Source organism: Peromyscus californicus, unplaced genomic scaffold (genome assembly GCF_007827085.1).
Source record: "Peromyscus californicus insignis strain IS unplaced genomic scaffold, ASM782708v3 Scaffold_9__1_contigs__length_137607984, whole genome shotgun sequence".
Taxonomy (NCBI): domain Eukaryota; kingdom Metazoa; phylum Chordata; class Mammalia; order Rodentia; family Cricetidae; genus Peromyscus; species Peromyscus californicus.
In genome coordinates this window covers 86,064,178-86,086,821 of record NW_026294617.1, presented here as the reverse complement: position 1 = coordinate 86,086,821, position 22,644 = coordinate 86,064,178, and the positions used below count along the sequence as shown (strand labels likewise).

The window sequence follows — 22,644 nt, the reverse complement described above, 5'->3', positions numbered from 1 at the left end:
AGCTGGACAGCTGAGAGTCTGGCCTTGACCTCCCTAGATCCTATGCAGATACTGCAGGCTCTCCTCTGATCAGGGTTCTGTAACCCCTTGGAAGCAGGAGAGGTGTCTGGGTCCTTGGAGCACATGCTCAACCACCCCAGCAAACTCCAGCTGTGAGCTCTGTGTTCCCTCCCACCGTGTTGGTGAGTGTGAGCTTCTGCCAACAGACTGCTGTCAGCGGTGGTGGGAAGCCCCGAGTCCCCATGCCCTCTGTGTCTGGTTCTTGGACTGAAATCACAGTTATGGCCAATGTACTGATTCAATTATATGCTCATTAGCTTGACGATCAGAGGCCTTCATCTCCAACCAAATCCCCTAAAGGAAACACAGAGACTCTTAACTGTGCTGTTTGTCACGGTCCTGGGATCGTTCCCATGTCACTTCTTGTTCCTGTAACTCTAGGCTGTGGGACAATGAGGTTTTGATAGTTTCAGACTAGAGGAGTCTTGGAAACAGTGATACACACTGGATTAAACTCTCAGGTTGGGGGCATGACTTTTTGGTCCTTATATGGAGGGGTAAGTCTCCTGGGATGACAGATTCCCACAGTCTAGGTGTGAAAATTGAGCCCTTCAGTGAAAGGAGGGAGAGCCGCCTTGTTCTCTGCCTATCTGGCCAGTCTCCAGGGCATTGCCAACTTCCTGAGGACCCAGCAGGGGGAGGGGCTGTGGGCAGGGAGCCACCACAGCAGGCCTGCCAGTCACTGCCTTTGGTATCTGGATGCTCAGACCTGCCCCTGGAGATTGCAGAGTTTGGACCGAATTTCACTACAGTCATGCTGAGTTGGGCTTCAGACCTTGAGTTTGGGCCATCTGGGAGTGGGGAGGGAGGACTCAGGAACCTCATGCAAGCAGACACTGCCCCCTGTGTACTGGTATCTGAAAGTGAAGTCCATCCTGACTGAAGCCTGTCTGCTCAGTCTCCAAGGCTAGAACAGAAAACACGCCCGTGACTCTGGGCTACCGGAATGTCCGTGGGGTGAGTTAAAAGGTTAGGCTGCTAAGTGGGAAGGGCCCTGGGTTGGGACCCAGTGAAGTGTTAGGCCTGGTTCCAGGAGGAAGAAACTCTTTAGCGCTTTCTAGAGTCTCCTTCCTGTTTCCTGTCAGGAGTCCTATACTTGGCCCTGCTCTATTGTTAGGAATAGAGATGGAGGCTTTCCTAGAGGAGGTGAGGTCAATTTAGGATCTCACTAGCCGTGACTTGTTACCGGCCATCTCTCACAGCTGGGTCACGCCATCCGCCTGCTCCTGGAATACACAGAGACAGACTACCAAGAGAAGAGATACTCCATGGGGGATGGTAATGACATTCTTCTGGTCAGACTCTTCCCCAACTCTGCCCATCGATGCCCAGTAGCTTCTGCCTGGTTCCCTGTTTCTCAGCTCCATGGCTCTCCTCCGGATGAACCCAGAGCTTACCCCTTCCAGAAACCTCCTGCGGGTGCAGCTTTGTTTTTCAGTACATAACCCCGGGAGTGGAGCGCTGGCTCCCTCCCTCTCAACCTGCAATTGTGTGGGGTTCGCTTAGTGCTTGCCCATACCTTTTGTAAAGCTTAGTCCTGTGGGACCTACAGGCTTTGAAGGAATATTCACTTGTGCAACCTTGGCATATGAGAATGAATGGGTCAGTTTACAGATTCCCTACCTCAGGCATGAAATGAATAATAAACGGCGCTGGTTACCCTGCGAAAAGGTCACGAGGCCCTGACTGCCTAGCAGCAGAGAGCTTTATTAGGAGGGAGAGGGATGGGAGGAGAAGAGCCAGGCCTGGGGGAGACAGAACAGAACAGAGCGAGGGTGGTGCCTGCCTCTGGCTTTTTAAGGGTTCCTGGTGAACACGCTCAGGCGGGCTTCTTATGGAGTTACACCACGCATGCGCTGATTGTGTGACCACGCCGCGCACACGTAGTCACCAGTGCACATTGATGACATAAGATGCAAGACGCAAGACCCGTTGCTTAACTCCTGAACTGCATGTGTGCGGTCGTGCAGCTGGAGTGAGGGCAGAATTCTAACAAGGGTGGCTTCCCCTGACATTTTTGGAGGATCTCAGGGAAAGGGAAGAATGTACAGGGAGAGGTATTTTCACATCATTTTGTCCACTACAGCTCCTAATGACTGAAGACATTGGCTGAGTGAGAAATTCAAGCTGGGCCTGGACTTTCCCAATGTAGGTGCAGGAAAGGGTTGGTTTGGGGAAGGCATGGTGTTCTCACCTCATCTCCTTGCCTGCATGAGGGGGTTTGAGATCAGAGCTTCAACTCTCCTGCTCCCATTCCCGGTGGCTGCACAGTGTTTCTGTGATGGGCTGTGTCCCACCTCTTCCATTCAGTGGGCAGCATGTTCATAGAGGGCTTCTAATGGCAGGCACACTGAGTGCCAGGCCCTGTTTCTGTCTTTACCCAGGGAAGAACGTTGGGACCTCATATCCTATTGAACTGTCCCTGCTTGTCTTTCCAGCTGCCCTACTTAATTGATGGATCACACAAGATCACCCAGAGCAATACCATCTGGCTCTACCTTGGCCACAAGCACAACCTATGTGAGGCTGGCTGAAGGTGGGGGATAGAAGCCATCCTCTTGGGTGGGATGCTGAGAGTGAGTCTGTGCTGTGTGTACCTCAGGTTGGGAGACAAAAGGAGAGGGTTTGTGTGGACATTTTGGAGAACCAGGTTATGGACACCTGAATGCAGATGAGTGTGCAATGCTATAGCCCTGACTTTGTGAGTCCTTACTGGGGCAGACAGGGGTTTGAAGGAGGAGTTACAGGCTTATGTTCGTATCCATACTTGTTCTATTTGGTATTTGACCCCGCCCATTATGATTCTCCAGGGTTTCCTATTCAGCCAACACACTCACCTCCTTAACCCTCAAATCCTATTAATAAACACTGTGTATCAATGCCTAGAAATATTTAATATTACTGTGACAGCCATGGCTGGGTATTTAGTTACTATATATTCTTGTATTCAGAATTCTCTTCAACTTTGAACTTGACCACTGTTCATCTTGCCTAGCTGGTCACACATCACCTGCCTGCTCCTCGAGTGAACAGATTCAAACCAGAAGAAAATGTCTGATATATTCAGAAATCTACCCAACAGTTTTTCCAGAGCTGAGTCACCTGTAGAAGCAATACTCAGGGCCTCTCTCCCTAATAGGCAGCCCATGGTCAGCCTGAAGACCTTTGTCCCTTTCAGCATCAAACATGGCTCAGCTTTGCTCACGCTGCTCAAATATTGACTCTGTTCTGTGTCATCCCTTGGAAATAATTTGGTCTCTTCTCTTGAGACTGTTAACTACTGTGCTTCTCTGGTTCCACTCTACTTCTAGGCGCAGAACCTGTCAGTTACCCTAAAGTCCTGGGTGTAATACACCATGCCTGGTTTGGATGCCAGTGGTGACAGATTCAGAGACAGTGTGGCATTTCCATCTAACTTAGGCGTTAGTGTGGCATTTCCATCTTAAGCTCCGAGTGAACTCTGCTACCAAGTAGGAGTCTGATTACCAAGACTGTGATGCATTACAGAGAAGCCTGCACACCAGCACAGGCCCAGGATTAGAAAGAGGCTACTCTTCTGCACAGCCCTATGAGGGCAGCCTTTCTCCAGAGCACTGGTATCTAAGGGTTGTGACAGCTGTCTTCTACCTCAGGAGAAACGGAAGCCAGAGTACTTAGAGGGCCTCCCAGATCACCTGAAGCTCTACTCTGAGTTCCTGGGGAAGCAGCCATGGTTTGCAGGGGACAAGGTAAAGAGGGTAACTGGTGAGGAGGGGGAGTTGCCATTCTTCCCAGATTACCAGATCCCATCTCACTGACCCTGCTTCCTGCAGATCACCTATGTGGATTTCCTTGTCTATGATGTCCTTGACCAGCACCATGTATTTGAACCCAAGTGCCTGGATGCCTTCCCAAACCTGAAGGACTTCTTGGCCCGCTTTGAGGTGATGCCCTGGTCCTCCTTCCTCTTGGCTGTCCTTCCCTGCCCCCTTTCCAGGATGCTTCCCTATTCTGAGGGTTAAAAGAAGAATAACAAGGACCTATTGAGCACTGGCTTTCTGCCAGGACCTGTGATCAGCCGCTTAGATCTGTGGAGTCCATTTATCATTGCAACAGCTGGCCACCTGGATAGAATTAGATGTCCCACTGGACCGATAAGGAATCTGGAGGGCAAGATGCTTACTCAAGGTCCTAGTGCCAGCAGAGACTGTTCTGGGCTCCTGACTGCCTTTGGCTTCTAAAGGCAGCATTCAGTGTCTGTCTCTGATTTGTGCAAAAAGGAAAGTCAGGCCTTTGCACATCCTGGGTTTCCTGCCCAGGACCTGTGGTATGCAGAACATGTGAAGAATGTGTTTGTTCCTGCAGCCATTAGGCTGAGACCAAGGCAGACTGATGTGCAGCACCAAGACATCCTCAGTGGTCCTGCCTGATCTGCAGAATGGTTTAGTCAGTTCATGTTCCTGACTAGGACAGCATTGTGATCCTGGCTGTTCCCGTGGAAGATTTTATCTTGAGTTCTGTTGGCGGGTGGGTGGGTGTGCTTTTTTTTTTTTTTAGGATTCATTTATTATGCACACAGTACTCTCCCTGCATGCATGCCTTCAGGCCAGAAGAGGGAGCCAGATCTCATTACAGATGGTTGAGAGCCACCATGTAGTTGTTAGGAATTGAACTCAGGTCCTCTGGAAGACCAGCCAGTGCTCTTAACCCCTGAGCCATCTCTCCAGCCCGATGGGTGTGCTCTTGCCTCCTTTCTTCTTTCATATCTCATGTTCCTCTATGAGATGAGGTCATACTTTTGTTTTTATTCAGATTCTTTGGAATTTTCCTCTGTGTGTGGCACAGGGTCAGACCCAGCAGGACATGCGATAATGTCCCTCCATCCTGGGACTGAGTGCAGCTGGAAGCAGTAGGCAGGGCAGAGATGCATGTGGTATTAGTGGTGGCCCTCATCTCACAGTTGCTCATAGCCATGCTGAACTCTCTGATTGGACACGAGCAAGACCTACTTTTTTTTTCCAGATTTGTGTATTGGAGCCTTTAGTACAGCAACAGATCTCAGCCTGGAAGCGTTTCTCCTTCTCCTCCACTCTCCATGAAGGGATGCATTTATTTTTCAGTTAGTTCTCACCAGCTCTGGTTCTGGTCCACATGGCGTGGCCTTGGGAGTGTGCAAGAGGTGGCCTGGCTGAGGAATGGGGTGTTTGTGGGGTGTGGAAGCTCTTGTTCTGAGCACAGATGGGTGTGGCTTGTTGGAGTAGCTCTGGCTCTCTGTTGGTCTTTAGAAATGATCTGTGCACTTTTGCTGTGGTGTCCTGGAACACACTCCACTGCCTCAGAGCTAGAGATGAGGTTGGTTGGGGCTCAGGGAGAGTGCTCAGGGCTCAAGTGGAGAAGCCTCAGCTTCAGGGGAACAGCTGGAGCTGGCCTCTCCCTGCTCTGCATGCCCCTCTCCCTCTCCACTCACACTCAGGGTTTGCTGAATCACTGGGCGGGACCTGGGCTCTCTTCTGAGCCACATGCAAGTTCTCAGCCCTGTTGGTTTTCTGGCTCCTTGCTTCTTTTCATCATAGAACAGCCAGGAGTGACAGTGCCCCCTATGGGAGGCAGGAGGGAAGTGCACAGAGAGCAGAGTGGCAGCCACAGAGTCACTTAAAGCCACTGAAGTCTCTTAGCCATGGGAGAATGAGGAAGTTTCTTAACCTCTGGGTACCTCAGCATCCCTGCTGAATGGTGATGGTGGGACTGGTTTTGCAGGGTGGTTGGGTGGATTTTCTAGATTTGGCTTTTAAAGTCTCTTGGATGTTCCTAGAGTGAGTTTGTCCACCTGACATCCTTCTTTCTCCTTCCTGCTACAGGGCCTGACGAAGATTTCTGCCTATATGAAGAGCAGCCGCTTCCTCCCAAGGCCTGTGTACTTAAAACTGGCCACGTGGGGTAACAAGTAGGAGCCCGCACTGCTGGTACTGGTAGGGAGACCTGTCATGCACCCGGCGCCCTGGACTTTGAACCGTCCTTGGCTCCTGCTCTCTACTCTGCTTCAGTCTTCCCTTCCTTTCCGCCTATTCCATTTCCTTCTACTCCACCAGGGTCACTGTGTGCCCCCTGGTCATGGTGAAGGCTGTACACGTTCAGCTCATCATTTCATTGGTTCTTTCCTCCTCTTCCTTGTTTCTCCAGTTTCCAACCAGACAGTCCCGGGCTTTGCTTTGAGAAGCTTAGTTGACGCCACGCTCCCCACGGTTGCCTGAGATCAGCCTTGTGTGGACTCCACTTACTCTGTGTCTTGTCTTATAGCCTGTGGCTCTACAGACCGCATGGACTCGGTTGAGTGGCATTTGCTCTTTTGTTCCCGGGAAGAGGTGAGTAATGAGACTGTGATCGGAGCTCCCAATCAAATACGGTCCTTGATGTCCTCTGAAAATTCTGACCCTGGGATTCAGGATGGTGCTCCTTCTGTGCCAGGTCCTCGCTCATCCTGCAGTATGGAGTATCTCCATTGGCCGTGTATCCTTGTGTGTCGGGCTTCGAAGCAATGCTGGCCTAATGGGAAGAGGTGAGCAGGCTCTAGACTCAACATCTGTTCTCACCTAGAAGTCTTTCTTGAACTGAACGTTCAGTTTTCTGAACATTCTTCTTTGTTCTCAAGATGTCTCCCCATAAATATTCCCACTGCTTGTGACTGGGGTTGTGGGTGTTTTCGCCTAAGTCAATCATAGGCTCCTTTGAAGGATCCAGGCATTGTTAGATGCTAAAAGCATCCTTTGATGAAGGCCTGATCATGGATTCTGGCCTTTGCCAAGCACTTCCTTCAACCTTCCTATAACTAGGAACAGATTGGAGGACAGCCCTGTGGGGCATTGTCCTTGTGTCAAGTTCCAGCTGCTGCTACTACAGCAGTTAAGAAATGAGCACTCACAGGCAGGATGTGAGGTTACTGTGAAATAAGTGATTAATTAAAAGCTTGTGAGATAAGAGAAGCGATTATTTCCTTTATTTATTGATTAATCTGGTAAGATCAAAATCCTTTAAGCCAGCCCTTACTAAACATTGACTAAAGGGTAAACTGTGTGTCTCAGAGGGCCATACTGCAGCTTCCACAAGAGTCTTCTTCTTCTTCTTTTTTTTGTTTTGTTTTGATTTTTTTTTTGTTTCTTTGGTTTGTTTTGGATTTTCTTTTAAATTTGTTTTTGATTTGGGAGAGAGGTTGCAAGGGCAGAGGGCAGATTCCAGGAGATGGGGAGATAAGTGGGATTGGAAAGCATGATGTAAAATCCACAGAGTCAATAAAATTTAAAACAAACTGCCCTGGCCAGCAGGGCTTCAACGGGTTCTCGACCACCCTAAGGACGGAATGATAGGGACAGGAGACACAAAGGAAATACACCAAGACAATATTCTGATCAAGGTGCAACTTTATTTTTCTCCAGGAGGGTTTATATAGTTCCTGCAGGGTGGGGGGAGCAAGAAGCTGTTATCTGCATAGGGTGGGGCAAGCTAACAGGATGTTTGTGTAGGATGTTTACAGGCTCTACTCAATGTCCTGTTGCTAGGCAACCTGACTGTAAGATGATCTAGTTCCCTGTTTTATCGGGGGTCTGTATTTTTCCACTAATTAGAGATTCTGTCCTTGTCCCTGACAACAAACAAACAAAAAAAAACATTAACTCAAACACAGATGAACTAACAGGAAAAAGGGAAGTTAAAGGGAATATGATAAAAGTTAAGTAGATAGACACAAATAATAAATGAGATTAAAAGGGTGTGTGTGTGTATTTGTGTGCTTGTGGGTGCATATGGAAATCAGAAGTTGATAATGTCAGATGTCTTCTTCAACCATCCTCTACCTTACTTCTTTTTTTTTTTCAGACTTTTTCTCATACTGGTCCTGAAGCTCACTGATTTGACTGATCACCTAGCTAGCAAGTCCCAGGATTCCTCTTGCTTCCCTCTCCCTGCACTGAAATAGACAGGCTCACACTTCCTAGCCTGGCTTTTACACAGGTGCCAGGAGTTGGACTCAGCTGGTCAAGCATGCACAGTGTGCAAGTACTTTACAGAATGAGCCATCCCTCCAGCCCCTCCTGGGCTTTTCTGATTCCTCTGCTTCATGTCATTCTGTAGAAGTCACAGACGACTTACAGTGAATGGTTCTGGCCGTGTCCCATTGGACATATTCCACACACAGTGGCTGCAACACAGAGAACACCAAACAACTCAAACTCAGGCAAAGGACCTACATGGACTTTTCTTTTTCTTGGAAAGGTATGCAAGCGTCTATAAGCCCATGAAAAGTTGTTCAAGATTCAGTTATCATTAGAGAAATATAGGACACAATGGCATTCAACATCTGCCTGACACACATCTGATTAGTCACTGTCAGTAAGCTGCAGACGGTGATTGTGTGGAGTAACTGGAACGTTTTCGCTCTGGGTTGTAAACTGCTACAGCACTGTGGAAATTAGGTTGTGCCTCATAAAGAAGTGATAGAATTACTTATGATGAACCAATTCTGTTTTTAGGTATATACTCAAAATAATTCAAGGTTCATATATAACATATATGCATATAATATATAATATATATGTACCATATATAGTGGGTTTATATAACTATTTTGGCTTTTTTTAGACAAAATTTCTCTATTTAGCTCTCAAACTGGCCTAGAATTATTTATGGAGCCTAGACTGGCCAAGACTTGTAATCTCGCCTAAAAGCTTCCTGAGTCCTTAGGATTACAGATATGTGCCACCATGGCCAGTTCAAATATGTATTTATATGTCCATGTTCAAAGAAGTATTATTCTGATGAATAAAATATGAAAGCAACCCATGAACCTATTTACAAATGAATGTTAAAAGAAAATGCAGTATAGGAACACAGAGGAGTACTTTTCAGTGTTAAAGAGGAGGGCTATTTTGACACATGATAAAGCTTAGATGAAACTCGAGCCGTTAGAACTGGTAAAACAAAACAAAAACACCACTGTGAACATTTTACAATTCTGATTATATTAGCTACTTTCCCTATCATTCTGACAAAATACTGGGCAGGACACAACTGAAGGGCAAAAAAGATTTATTTAGGTTAATATTTCAGAAAGTTTGACCCACAGTCCCTTGGCTCTACATGCTCAGGCAGACTATCATGGTGGCCAGAACATACAGTAGAGGCTGGTTTTCACTTCTTCGTGGATAAGAGGCAGAGTGCGACAGGAAGAGTCCTTAGACTGTCCTCTGCAAGGACCCGTTCCCAGGCATCTCCTCTTGCAGCTCCGTCTCATGTTCTAAATTTTCCACCACCTCACACGGCAGTGCCGCACTCAAGTGTCCGGGATATGACCCTGTGGGTACAGTCAGTATTTGAGCTACAATGTAGATGTAACCAACTGTCTTATTAAATAAGAAACACAGAACCAATGCAAAGAAGAAAGCCAAGAGATCAGAGCTAAGAGCCTTACCCTGCAGCTAGCCTCTTCAGCCAAGAGACCTCTCCGAAAGAGAGCTACTTCCTCTCTGTTTGTCTTTATATAGACTTTCTGTTCTGCCTTCTCATTGGTTGTAAAACCAACCACATGACTGCCTCATCACTGTCTGTTGGCTGTATCCTTGAACACACAGAGATCTACCTAGCTCTGCCTACCAAGTGCTGCGATTAAAGGCATGCACCACCAACACCCAGCTTTTGCTATGGCTCTGAACCCCAGGCAACTTTATTTATTAACAATTAAAATCACATTTCAGTACAAATAAAATATCACCATATTTTCCCTTTTCTATTTTAATAAAAAGAAAAAAGGAAAAAGGTTATAACTAACATAAGAAAAACTATATACAAAAGTATAATAACTATATACAATATATGCAGGTAATAAATACCTAAACAATGTCTAGTCCATTTGTATTTGACAAATTCAGAGAAAATAATTCCATTATCTATCCTATTTTGGTAAGTCCAAAAATGTGTCTAATTCACTTTCTATCCTAATTAATCTTCAACTATAACTAACTAAACTTCAACTCCCTCAGAGACCCAAGAAGGAAATAATATTGCCTAACAAAAATAAAAACAGGAAGTGCATGCAAGCAACTTCCAAAAAATCTGTGAGTTGGCAGAAACAGCCAGCTGCCTGGACAGTCACCTGAGGTTTCTCCGCAGTGTTGGGTCATCATCTTCAGCGTATAGGCTTAGCATATCTGACAGACTCATTTGTGAAGTAGGATGTACACAAGGTCAACAGTTCAACCTCACATTGGGTGAGAGCAGTCCATGTACCAGAAACACCTGAATTCCACTAGTGTCATGTCATGATTCAGGATTTTAAATTCTGGAAATTGGTGATGTTTTTTTTTTTTTTAATTCAGCTGTCCATTCTTCTTGGCTGTGTATATGTGGCTTCATCTCAGCATCCCATTCTTCTTCACATCCCTCTATTAAATGCCATTCTACTATTGAGAGGCGTGAGCTTAATTACTCTTCAAGAATAACTGTTTCAGCTGCTGTCCCATTGCACATCAGAAGCCATCGACCCACTGCCTGTTCAGCTGCCTTCGAAGAAAAGGGCACTGTACCTTCAGGGATGGTGCCATATTGTCCTGGCCTCAGAAGATGCCTTTTGATAAAGCCATAACCACACTTGTTTTGGCAAGAATCAGTAGTCCTTTGTTTCATGTCCTGTCTGTCCTGTTTGTCAGCAGTTGATTCGAGGATACTTTGTTGTCTAGTGGCTAACTTTTGCCACAATGAAAGTTAACTCCATATGCAGTTTCTTCAATGCCCATGTCTTCTCTGAAGTAAATTGGTGCTGCCAGGAGCCGACATGTTTCATAGTCATAACAAAAAGAAAAATTTTCTAAGTTATTAAAACATTTTAAATACCATATTCTGTAGATCTCTGAAGGGTTTGAAGATGACCTGTCTAAAATATATCTGCTCAATTTTTAAACCATACGTAATATGACTACAAGTTCTATTATAATGTCTAACTACTAACTTTCATTTCTTTATATCCTAATAGTTGGTAATAATAACATTCAAGGATCAGAAAATTGCATTACATTGTTAAATGAATTGTATAAGTACAATTAGAAATATACATATAGCATTTTCTAACAATATCAATTTCAATATATATAATTTGTATACAATATAAAACAATCCAATCCAATGTAAAGTATTTAAAACTAGTAATTGTCTTTTCCTTTTTTTTTAAAACAACAACCTTAAATCTAATCTCCTTTGCTTAGCTTTTTTCCTAACCCTTGACAACAACTTGTAACCAACCCCCCTAAACAATGAAAATTATCCCAGACCCAAAACCCATTAAAAAGACCAAAAAACCACCCGCCCCACACCACCTCTTTGGGAATGTGGGCGTTGTATTCTTAAAATTGCTTCCTGCTGGGTATGGGTGAAGTTATCTTTATCCTGAAAGAAAAATTTTAGGTTAATTGTCAAATTCTAGGAAAGGTAACTATATCCATTATCCAGTCTGTGTATAATGCCAAAGTTCAGAGTTTATTTCAAGTCCTTATTCAAGTAGTCTTTGGGACTGGATCATCTCAGCTAGCCATCTCAAAATTGCTCTGAGCACTTTGTAGTCCAAAGCTGATCTGTAGATGATGTTTGTCAGCTTAATGATAATATTATTGGAATTGTTGTTGTTGTGGGGCCCCATCTTCTTCCTGGAGACTTCAGTTGATGTTAGGCCTAGCCGTGAATTCCTGCAGAAAACTGATAAGAGACTTGAACACAAAGACATATATATGCAGCTAATTGAAGCCTTTTTTCTTTCTAGAATTAGTTATACTCTATATGACCATTCATATCTTAACAAGTTTAAAATGTATATCTATATCTATATATATATATTAATTTTGCAAATTTTGATATAAAATTCATACTTTAAGAAAAGTTTAAAGAATCAGAATAGAATCAAAGAGTTGAGATTAGTAATAGAATAGTCCTTTAATTAATTTGGTTTTTCTCCTGTTCCACAGCAGAAGATGGCTCTTTTCTTCTGGCATGATACAGGGAGTTTGCATTTTCCTTTTAACAACATGCTTGAGTTTAAAGAAGGAGAGAGCCGTTCTCCAACTCCAAAGTCAGCTTTAAATTTTAATTGAACTAGGAGTATTAGAAGACCAATAGTGTTAAATCTCTTTAGAGAAGAGCAGAAACAAACATTTAGGAAGACTTATAAAATTTTTTAGGTGATATACCCATACGCCATTTCACTCTGTTTCCTGGGATAGATGATTTGTCCCTTTTCTTCAGTTGTCTCATTTGTCCAGTGTTCTTCAGATTCCTTAACCTTCATTCTCCTAAAAGACAAAAACAAAAACCTTTCCCCAAGACTAATTTTGGGGATTTTCCTTTTTGGCAAGTTATTATCTGATTAAATGAAAAGGCATGTGTTACTGGTATAAGTTAGTTTAAATTGGATGTTCATGCTGGTTGATGAACTATCACCTCCTCTAATTAAGAGGTTTCTCTTGTTCAAATCGAACCTTTATCAATTTTGATGGTACCCACAGCTTCTTATCTTCTCCTGTTGAAACAAAAGCAAAACCTCATCCCCAACGTAACACATATCCTGGTTTCCATTCTGAGGTCAGCACATCCTTAAAGTATATAGGCTGATTTAATTCTGTAGTTTTTTCTATTATCCAGTGTCTCTCTGCAGCTGTTGTTCCTTGCTCATTGGCATTAAGAAAATTCAAAGTTAATAGAGCATTATGCAGTCTAATTCTGGGGATTTTTGTTACCCCTTTCTGTTTATTTAGCATATCCTTTAGAGTTCTGTTTGATCTTTCTATAACTGCTTGACCTGTAGGATTATGTGGTATGTCTGCAATATGCTTTATATTGTAATAAGCAAAAAACTGTTTCATTTTAACAGAGACATATGATGGAGCATTGTCAGTTTTAATTTGTGCAGGTATACCCATGATGGCCATAACTTCTAGCAAATGAGTAATTACAGAATCAGCTTTTTCAGAACTCAAAGCAGTTGCCCATTGAAATCCTGAATAAGTATCGATGGTATGGTGTACATATTTCAATTTTCCAAATTCTGCAAAGTGAAACACGTCCATCTGCCAGATTTCATTCCTCTGAGTACCCTTTGGGTTATATCCTGCTGGTAATGGTGTTTGATTGTAGAAGGAACAAGTAGGATATTTCTTTACTATTTCTTTGGCTTGTTGCCAGGTTATGGAAAAATCCTTTTTTAAACCTTTACTATTGACATGATTTTTTTAAATGAAATTCTGAGGCCTCCAGCATATTTCCTATCAATAATTTATCAATCTCATCATTGCCTTGTGCTAGAGGGCCTGGCAGACCAGTATGGGATCAGATGTGAGTTATATATAAAGGATAACTCCTTTTCCTGATTGTATCTTGTAATTGAATAAATAGTGAAGTTAATTCTGAAGCATCAGGGATAAATTCTGCAGTCTCGATATGTAATACTACTCTTTCAGCATACTGAGAGTCAGTTACTATGTTGAGAGGTTCTGAAAAATCCATCAATACCAACAGAATAGCATACAATTCTGATTTTTGAACTGAGTTATAAGGACTTTGAACCACTTTACTTAAATTTTCTGATTTGTAACCTGCCTTTCCTTGTTTGTTGGCATCTGTATAAAATGTATGAACTCCAGATATGGGTTTTTCCTGTACAATTCGAGGCAAGATCCAATCAGCTCTCTTTATAAGATCAATTCTATAGCTTTTGAGGTATTTGCTGTTAATTTCTCCCAAAAAATTACTGCAAGCTCTTTGCCAAGGTTCACTTTCTGTCCATAATTTTTCAATGTCCTCCTTAGTTAAAGGTATGACAATTTCTGCTGCGTCTCTATTCCTGCTAATTGACGAAGTCTCAATTTTCCTTTCCAAATCAAGTCAGAGATTTTTTCCACATAAGTTTTTAATTTTTTATTTGGTTTGTTTGGTAAAAATATCCATTCCAATATAATATCTTCCCTCTGCATTAATATTCCTGTAGGAGAATTCCTAGAAGGTAAAATAACCAAAATACAATCCAGCTTTGGATCAATACGATCCACGTGCCTTTCATGTACTTTCTTTTCTACCAAGGCCAATTCTTTCTCAGCTTCAGGTGATAATTCCCTTGGACTATTTAAGTCCTTGTCACCTTCTAAGGTTTTGAACAAATTATTCAGTTCATCATTTTTTACCCCAACAATAGTTCGTAGATGAGAAATGTCTCCAAATAATCTTTGAAAATCATTAAGTGTCTGTAGTCTATCTCTCCTAATTTGCACCTTTTGGGGCCTAATTTTTTGTAGCTCTATTTTATATCCTAAATAATTAATAGAATCTTTTCTTTGTATCTTTTCAGGAGCAATTTGTAATCCCCAGCAAGGCAAAATTTTCTTTACTTCTTCAAACATTCTTTCTAAAGTATCTGCATTTGAGTCAGCTAGTAAAATATCATCCATATAATGATAAATTGTAGATTTAGGAAATTTTTTACGTATCACTTCCAATGGCTGTTGTACAAATTATTGGCACAGAGTTGGACTATTCAACATTCCCTGTGGGAGGACCCTCCATTGAAATCTTTTAACCGGTTGAGAATTATTATAAGTAGTCACTGTGAAAGCAAATCTTTCTCTGTCTTTTTCATGTAAGGGTATTGAAAAGAAACAGTCTTTTAAATCAATAACTATGAGAGGCCATTCTTTTGGTAACAGAGTAGGCAAAGGAATTCCAGATTGTAGAGAGCCCATTGGTTGAATTACTTTGTTAATTGCTCTAAGGTCTGTTACCATTCTCCATTTACCAGATTTCTTTTTAATAACAAATACAGGAGAATTCCAAGGACTGGTTGATTCTTCAGTATGCTGAGCATTTAACTGTTCTTCTACCAGCTCTTCTAAAGCCTGGAGTTTCTCTGTTGTTAAAGGCCATTGGTGAACCCATACAGGCTTGTCTGTTAACTATTTTAAAGGTAGAGCTGTTGGTGTCTTTGGGAGATCATCAGTTGTTGTGCCCTGTTCTTGTATAATATGGATGGCTGGTGACCACTCAGAATAATGCCTTCTAATATTTCTCTCAGAAACATGTGCTAGTTTATGATTTGTTTCTGAGATTGGAGGGATGTTAATCTGAGTATTCCATTGTTGCAACAAGTCTCGACCCCACAGGTTCATAGGTATGATAGCCATATATGGTTTTAATTTTCCTCTCTGTCCTTCTGAACCTATATATTCGAGCCATCTTGTACTCTGTTTCACTCAAGATAATGTCCCAATTCCTAACAGTTGAATGTTTGCCTCCTGAAGAGGCCAAGTTGGATGCCAAAATTCTGGTGCAATTATGGTAACGTCCGCACCTGTGTCTACCAGACCAGACAACAAAACACCATTTATTTTTATTGTTAATTTTGGTCTTTGTTCATTAGTAGAAGTTTGCCAAAAAACTTTCTTTATGTTTTTTTCTGAATTTTCTATTCTCTCTGTTTCATCATCCTGACCAGCAGGATTTATTCCAATAGGCATTTGGTTATTTAATTGCTCTTAGTAGGGGTTTCCTCTACAACTGCAGGGAAGGTTTGAACTGGATTTGCTGTGGGGGCCTGCCTGAGGCCTCTCTGGGTGTTCTCAAAGACCGAGGCAAAGGGTTACCTTGTCTGTCCCTTGTTGATCTACATTCATTGGTCCAGTGTTTTCCATTACCACACCTTCTGTGTACTCCAGAAGGAAGAGGCATTTTGTTACCAGTGTTCCTTGAAGAAACATTGTTTCTAGGAATGACCTGTCTACAGTCCTTTTTCAAATGTCCTTGCTTTCCACATCTAAAACATCTAACATTCCTCAAACCTTTTGAAATTGCTTCTCCTACCCACATATCATCATGGTCATAAGCCTCAACATTAACCGTGTCTCTAATCCAATCTTCCAAGGGTGCAGATCTTGCCTTTAACGGCCTGATTATTCTCTTGCACGCTGCATTTGCGTTCTCAAAAGCCAAAGATTCGATTATTATCTGACTGGCTTCTGAATTCGGGACCATTCTCTTTACTGCTGAAGTCAATCTTTGTAAGAAATCTATGAAAGATTCTTTTGGGCCCTGTATAACCTTTGTAAATGACTCAGTTTTTTTTTCCTGGTTCCTCAACTCTGTCCCATGCATTCAAGGCTGCCGTTTGACATAGAATTAGGGTTTGGACATCATATAAACATTGTGTTTGTACTGAAACATATTGGCCTTCTCCAATAAGCTGATCCTGGCAGACTTGTGTTCCTTTATCCCTCCATTGTTTTTCTATATTTTTAGCCTTATTCTTGAACCACAGTTTCCACTGGAGATTTTGTCCGGGTTCTAGAACAGCCTGTGCCAGCTCCCGCCAGTCCTGTGGTAGAATCCTATTATAAGTTGACCAGGTATTTAACATTTGCTTTACATATGGGGAATGCATGCCATAAGATGCTATTGCCTCCTTAAATCTTCGTAAGTCTAACATTTCAATTGGAATCCAAGCAGTTTGTCTATTCTCTTCACCAGGTAGCTGCTCTACGGCTACCAGATAAATTAAGGGTGATTGTGTGAAAATAGGCTTTCTTTCTGTAACCTTATGATCCAATTTTGAAACAACTTCACTGTTAATTTCTTCTGTCTGAATTTGAATTTCTCTATAATTCATTTTTACAGGTTTAACAGGTTTTTCTAAAACTGTTATCCTGGTACACACAGAGATCTACCTAGCTCTGCCTACCAAGTTCTGGTATTAAAGGCGTGCACCACCAACACCCAGCTTTTGCTATGGCTCTAATAGCTCTGACCCCTGGGCAACTTTATTTATTAACATACAATTAAAATCACATTTCAATACAAATAAAATATCACCATACTACAACACGAGGAAGGCCCAATAGTCACAGAGATGGTGGCTTCTGCAGGCTGCAGGGAAAGGGAGCTGACAGCATCTCCAACTTTACAGAAGGAAAAGGGCCACAGAGAGGAGTGGTGGCAGCTGCCAGCACAATGCCCGTGACAATACTGAGCTGACACAGTAGGAATGTGATTTTATAGAACTTACTACACCCAAAACAATATAAGGTCCAGCCTTTGTTGTTTGCTCCCCGGGTCCGTGGAAGAACCTAACAACCAGCTGAGGATTCTAATCTGAGGGATATCCAATGAATCTAAGCACACTGAGTTCTTCAGTCCATTCACTTTATTCTTCTAAATCCATTCTATCTGCACAGTTTCTTTTCTGTTCTCGTACTTAGCTCCTCTCAGTCCCTCCTGCTCTCAGTCCCTTCTGCTGATCTCTCATCATTCTACCTAGTTCTTTCCACCTCTGGCCTCCTCTTGTTCTTCTCAATCGATTCTTCTGCTCCGAGGGAACCAGTATATATACCCAAACAGTAACTCTTTGGTGGGGAATGACTAAAGGGGAGTTCTCTGGTAGGGTCAACTAAAAGCTGAGATCAGTTAGGGAATTTATGTGCTCAAAGTATAATCTAGAAGTGGTTAGGTAGAATGTTAGCGGTCTATAAACGTCAATAAGTCACTAGAAAAGCAAAACAGCCTTTAACTGTTTTTTTTTTTCCTGCTCATCCCAGTTGCAGCCTCTTTCGGGGGTGGGGGTTGGGGTTTGGGGGGAGGGAACTTGTGCTTGGTTGCTAGGCAACCTAGTTCTTAGCATGTAGCATTTGGTTAGTAAAAGCACTTTCGCTAAGAGTAATTTGCACAAGAAGCCTGGCACCTATCTCGCACCTGGCCTTGTCAGAATCTCCTTAGGTCAATGGGAAGTAACTACCTTAACTCAGTAACTAGCAAATAACTTGTCAGAATCTCCTTAGGTCAATGGGAAGTAACTACCTTAACTCAGTAACTAGCAAATAACTTGTCAGAAATCTCCTTAGGTCAATGGGAAATAACTACCTTAACTCAGTAACTAGCAAATGACTTGTCAGAAATCTCCTTAGGTCAATGGGAAATAACTACCTTAACTCAGTAACTAGCAAATAACTTGTCAGAAATCTCCTTAGGTCAATGGGAAGTAACTACCTTAACTCAGGAACTAGCAAATGACTAAAACACCATTTCAGGAATGTGAGCAGTAAATCTCTTCAATTAGAATCTTATGTAAATAACCCGGAGTGAGGGTAAGGAGTTGAGGGTTTAATTGCTAATGGTTATTTTCTCTATCTGTGGGTGAGATGAGCTAATGTTTTTCTATCTGCATTTGTCCTAGGATAAAAAGATATCTTAACTAAAATACTTTTCTCGGGGAATGGCCCTGACCAGATATATGTAAATGAAGAATAAACACAGCTGGGGACAGTTATCCCATTACCCCAAATGTATGGGAGAAGTTGTGCCCATAAGGTTGATACGCAATCATGAGATTACATGTGCACAGACCCTGGAGATTCAGGGTAAATGGGGAGAATCATAGCTGTTATTGCACAAGAGGTTTACAACATGAGACAGCCAGTTCATTCAAAAGGCAGTAATTCCATAACTGAACAGAACCCTTAGTTCTGATAGGTTGACCTTCTGAACTCCAGTTGTCACCTGCTGTATACTCCCATGGTCTTTTGCTACCAAGGGCTCTCAGTATTACCACAGTAAATATGACAAGTGCATGGGAAAGCAAACAAAGAATAGGTGGTCACACTCTCCCCACCCCCAGATTCAGATGTTCCCACTAAAAAGGCGAGCTGCTAGCAAGCCAGATTTTAAATGTGGTTATTAAAGAAAGAATCGAGAGTAACTTCATTCTCCTATCCTAAGTATACAATAAAGAAGTCCACTGCAAATGACAAGGTCTCTGCACATTGTGTTCACAGTTAGAAGGGATAAAAATACCCACTGGAGGGTCTCAGCTGGAAGGAGCACAGGACGAATGCTGCAGACTTAGGCAACTAAACACGATTTGCTGTGGCTAGACTCCAGGGCCCCTCCGTCCATTCGGTGGGCCTCTTGCTCTCTAGAATGGGAAAGGAGGTAGGCATTCTTCAAAAAACAAACCAACTAAAAGAAAAGAAAAACCAACTGCATGGAAGTTGGCCGGGTCAGTCTGCCGTCACTGTTTGTTAGACTTCTTTGCCTGGTTTTCCCCGTTTCCATGGTGTCAGTGGACTAGGAGTCAGCTCAAAGAGATAGCAGTCTAGAAAGCAGCTCATCTCCTGGGGAGAGTCCAGGAGATGGGGCATCTCCACTCCGTGGAATCTTTCAGGGTCTCAGCCTCTTTCTTTAGGGTGCTTTCTCCCTGTTAGGTTTTCAGGTTCAAGAGGAGAAGAGGGCACCGAGTCGAGCTGACAGTAGGCCAGAGTTTCGTTAACCGCTGTCAGGCAGGCAGCACAACACAGTAAGGGTCTCAAGAGGGAAGTTCCAGGCCCCTCTAGTAGGGAGAGCAGAGCCTGTTCCTGTAGATCCCTGGTGAGGGGAGTAAAGAGGAAGGGCTGTATCTCAAGGAACTGGGTCCAAGGTCCTCTGATAACACCTAACTAGACTAAGATACAGGATGTTTTCTTTCTTTCTGGCATAAACAAGTGCTTGAAAGTCCCAAGGACATTTCTGAACAAGTGCTTCTCGAAGAACAAAGGGCCTAGTTAGTACACGATAGGACAGTGGTCCTGTCTTGCCTGCAGTCCTCCATGTAGGGCTCTGCTACCTGGAGGGGCTCTTTACCAGGGATGGGAAGACTAACTCCCTGCCTACATGCTCTCTCAATTGTGGGAGAGAGAGAGAGAGGGAGAGAGAGAGAGAGAGAGAGAGAGAGAGAGAGAGAGAGAGAGAGAGAACAACAGGCCAGGGGAGAAGTTCCCAACATGGAAATGGGACAGAGGGGCAGCAGTCAAGACCAATCACATCTCATTGGTGAGGTGTAGCGTGCCATAATCAGGCACAGAATCACCTTAGAATGATGTCAGCCTGTGTGAGAGGAGCGAGCTGCAAGTTGCGGGTGTCGGGGGAGAGGGTCAGAGGCCATCTCTTGAATTTACCAGAGGGGAAATACTGAGAGTCAGTCATTGTGTGGGCTACTCGTGGACATTTTTAAGATAGCCCAGACTTTCCACGTCATCTCATGCCCCCTGCTAGACAGGGCCAGGAAGGGTTTTGATCATCACACAGACCCTGTGTCTCCTCTGAACTTGTTGAAACTACTTACAATCCAGTTCATTCCACATGCTGCCCCCAGTATCGCTCATAACACCCTACTGCATTGAACGAACTCTATTATTATCAATGTCAGAACAGAGTGGATTCTCCCCAGAGTGGACCTTCAACTCCCAGAGAGTAGAGCCTGTGTCTAGAACTCTCTACTTCTGCCTATGGCCTGTGCCACAGCTTTGTTCCAGTTGGCTCAGATAATCTCTGCACCCCTGGAATTAACAGGCTCAATCATTGAGGAAAAGTGGTTCAGGATGGAGGCCGGACATGGAAGCCTTGACTTTACCCATGCTCATCTGTTGCCTGTTCAGATACATCACTGAGTTTTCTAATAGCCAGCCCATGGGCAGCCAAAGGACCTCTGCCTCTCTCTCTCCTCCCTCTCAGCCTCAGGTACTCCCCAACTTCATGGAAATGGCCAAGTATTTACTCGTTCCTCTGACTCCCCACTGAGCTAAGTTTTGACTTCATGACGACCGACCCTGAGCCGCGAGTTGTATACATGTGTTCCTTGTATACACATGTGAACATGTGTATGTGGAGGTTAAAGGTTGACCTCTGGTGTCCTTTTGCGTGTAGTTTTTGAGACTGCTGTCTCACAGATCCTGGAGTCTGCTGAACCAGCTAGACTGGCAGCTGGAATCCTGCTGCAGCCTGTGTCTCCACCTCCCCAGCACTGGGTTTTCTAAGTGCCTGCCGCCATGACAAACTTTCCCATGTGGGTTAGCACTGAGATCCTAAAGTTGGTCTGGAAAATACTTATCAAGTGAGCCATCCCTCCTGCCACCTGGAATCTGTTTTTAAAATTCGTTTATCACTGATGCTAAGAACCTGAAAAAGGGAGCTTTGGTTCTCGGGTGACATTGGTAGGATTTTGTCTTTGAGTTTTAACCCCACGTGCCACAATGACTAGAAAGACATTTGAGCCACCCTCTTGTACCCAAACACACATGATTCAGGAGCCTGGGCCAGGGCTGAAACCAATGAGCTGGACAGCTGAGACTTTGACTCTTAGGTGCTTGGGTCCTCTGCAGAGTCCTTCAAGGTCCTCTCTGGACAGAATCCTGTTGTCCCTTAGGATCAGGAGAGGTATCTGGTCCCTCCTGGCCACTGTGCTGTTGAGTTCAGGATTCTGTCCATGGTGGTGGGAACCTTTCAATTTCACAAGCCCTCTGTATCTGATTCTTGGATCTAGCTCACAAATATGGCCAAAGTACTCATTAATTTATTAATTACTAGCTTGATGGCCAAAGGGCTGGGTCCTGGTGGTGATCTGAATGAGAATGTCCCCTATAGGCTCATATGTTTGAGTGCCCGGTCCCCACTTAGTGAAACTGTTTGGGAAGGATTAGGAGGTGTGGCCTTGCTGGAGGAGGTGTGTCCCTGGGGGTCTGCTTTGAGATTTCAAAAGTTCATGCCCTTCCTAGTTAGTTCTCTCTCTCTCTTTCTGCCTCTTGCTTGTGAATCAGATGTAAGCTCTCAGCTACTGCTCCGGCACCATGCCTGCCTGTCTGGTTATCTCTGCCATGCTCCTCACCATGATAATCATGGACTCTCCCTCTGAAACTGTAAGCCCTCATTAAATGTCTCTTCTGTAAGTTGCTGTCTTAGTTGGGGTTTTCATTGCTGTGAACAGACACCATGCCCACAGCAACTCTTATAAAGGAAACATTTAGTTGTGGGGACGACTTGCTTACAACTTCAGAGGTTCAGTCCATGATCAGCATGGCAGGGAGCATGATGGTGTGCAGGCAGAGGTGATGCTGGCTGACAGGCCTTGCATCTTGACTTGACTCGGAGGCAACAGGAAGTCGACTGAGTGAAGGTTGAGAAAAGAGACCGCAAAGCCTGCCCCCACAGCGACACACATCCTCTAAGAAGGCCACACCTCCTAATAGTGTCACTCCTTCTGGGGGCCATTTTCTTTCAAACCACCACAATTGCCTTGGTCATGGTGTCTGTCACAGCCTCCAAATCCCCCGAAGAGACACAGAGACTGTTTACTCTTCTGTTTGACCCTTTCCGGGGCAGTTTCCATTTCCCGGCTCCTGTACCTGCAGGTTGTGCGGACAATAAAGTCTGCAGTTTGTTAGGTTGGCAGAGTCCTTTCTTCCAGTGACGGGTACAAGAATAGACTCTCAGGTTGAGAGAATGCCTTTTTATGCATGCGTTGAGATCGGAGCCTCCCTGAATGACAGATTCCCACAGTCTAGGTGCGAAAACCCATCTACAAGAAAAGGAGAGGGGCAGAACGGGACTGTCTCCAGGGATACCGCCAACTTCCTGAGGATCCAGCAGGTGGCAGACGGGAGCAGGCCTGACTTTGGTATTTGAAAACTCAGCCCCGCCTCCGGATATTAGCCCCCGGGTTTGGATTGGCTTTTACTCCCCTCAGTCACGGTGGGTTGGGCTTTAAGGCTCCGTGGTTGGCTCCTGCAGGGG

The 22,644-nt window shown here is 43.8% G+C and overlaps 1 pseudogene; it reads left to right on the top strand.

Annotated features, from left to right (window-relative positions):
• The first annotated feature begins 530 nt into the window (after window positions 1-530).
• Window positions 531-10,367, top strand: LOC128106672 (glutathione S-transferase Mu 6-like; annotated as a pseudogene).
• The last annotated feature ends 12,277 nt before the right edge of the window (window positions 10,368-22,644 follow it).